This window comes from Apodemus sylvaticus, chromosome 5 (genome assembly GCF_947179515.1).
Source record: "Apodemus sylvaticus chromosome 5, mApoSyl1.1, whole genome shotgun sequence".
In the NCBI taxonomy this organism is placed as follows: Eukaryota; Metazoa; Chordata; class Mammalia; order Rodentia; family Muridae; genus Apodemus; species Apodemus sylvaticus.
Window position 1 is genome coordinate 7462539 of NC_067476.1, and position 1759 is coordinate 7464297.

Consider the following 1759-nt stretch of genomic DNA (forward strand, 5'->3'; position numbering starts at 1 on the left):
AGCCACTGTACCGCTAAGGGAGTGGGGCCAGGCTTACTGGCCTGGGCCTTTCTTTCCCTCTTGGTGTCGGCTTCACTGTCTCCCAACCATGGAGTGCTGTGCTCTGGAGACCGGTCTGTAGAAGATAGGGCTGAACACCCACACTCAGGGACAAGGACAAGAGCCCACGAGGAAGCAACCACGGAGAATTCAAATAGAGTTGGGGGGTTGTGTACCCACAGGCCTGCCATGGGGGCTGCTAGGGACTATGGAGGACAGCTGTCCTTGGGACGTGGGCTGGAGATTCTCAAGTGAGATTTATTTTGCAGAGAGCATGTCCCACTTGTTGCCAGCTTTTGTGGGTCCCAAAGTGACCCCCAAAAAAGTATGTCCCCATACTGCCCCTCCGGAATCTAAGACTGGAATGCTCACTTGGAATAAGTCTGGGTGGTTGTGACCAAGAATCTCAAAACCCTAATGCCCGTGGCTCAGGGAGGGAGAGAACGGAAGAGAAGGGGAGAAGGGGGGAGGGGAGGGAGCAGAGATCAGAGAGGGTGGGTCAAGGGACTCTGAGGATGAGGAGGAAGTTAGAGAGATGAAGTCTCAGGTCAGGTGTCCCTAGCCCAGGAGCTGTAAATGCAGAGGGAGCATTCTCCCCAGAGCTCTTGGGGGGCGCACTGCTCAGCCCAGAGCTTAGTTTTGGACCCTGGCCTCCAGAACCAGAAGGGAATTCCCTCCTATCTCTTTGGGCCCTCCAGTCTGAAGTATTTACTTCCAGTAAGCCCAAGACTTCACCCCCATGAGGAAGCAGGACACAAGGCTGGGCCTGTCTCTTTCTGGGACCTGGGTGGCCTTGCCTGTTTCCAGCTGTGTCCTTCAAGCTGTTATATCACATCTCCGAACCTGCCTTCACATCTTAAAATGGGGACAGTACCACAAGCTCCAGGAGATCAGAGTGATGTCATGAAGTGACACACTGATAAAAGAATCAGTCCTTCTATCCCAGTGCCACAGAGTACCTATGCCATCCGTGCCCAAGGACATTGCCTCTACCTACGCCACCAAAGGCTGCTGGAGACCCGTATGGATAATTCTGGGGCTCTCAGTTAGTAAGCACTACTGATATCCATGTTTAAAAGGCAGAGCTGTGCAGGACCATGCCCAACCTTCCAAACCACCCTCCAGGGCCACGAGGCGAGCTTGAAGATGGTGAGAAAGCAGGGATAGGTAGCCTGTGCCATTGATGCAGGAGGACATGAGGAGAAGAATTTACCAGTCTCCTTAGAGTAGGCAGCAGCACAGCAGGAGTCGGTACAGTCTGGCCCAATGAGCCCTACCACCACTCTGCTTGGGGAGGGGGAGAACCCTTTCGACTTACAACTGACAAAGCAGCAGGGTGTTCTTCCCTTGAGCCTTGGCTTTCCCCACCATGCTGAAAACCAGCCCCATAGAGACCAGATGAGCAGCTGAGGAGGGGCAGCCTATGAGTCCCAGGTGAGCTCTGCAGCTCACCATACAGCTGCCAGGTGTGGCATCATGCAGCTGCCAGGTATGGTAGCATACTGCTGGAAAGTATTGCATCATACTGCTGGAAAGTATGGCATCATACTGCTGGCGGGTGTGGTAGCATACAGCTGGAAGGTGTGGCATCATGCAGTGACAGATGTGGCATCATACTGCTGACAGGTGTGGCATCATGCAGCTAGCAGGTGTGGCATCATATTGCTGGCAGGTGTGGCATCGTGCAGCCAGCAGGTGTGGCATCGTGCAGCTGGCAGGT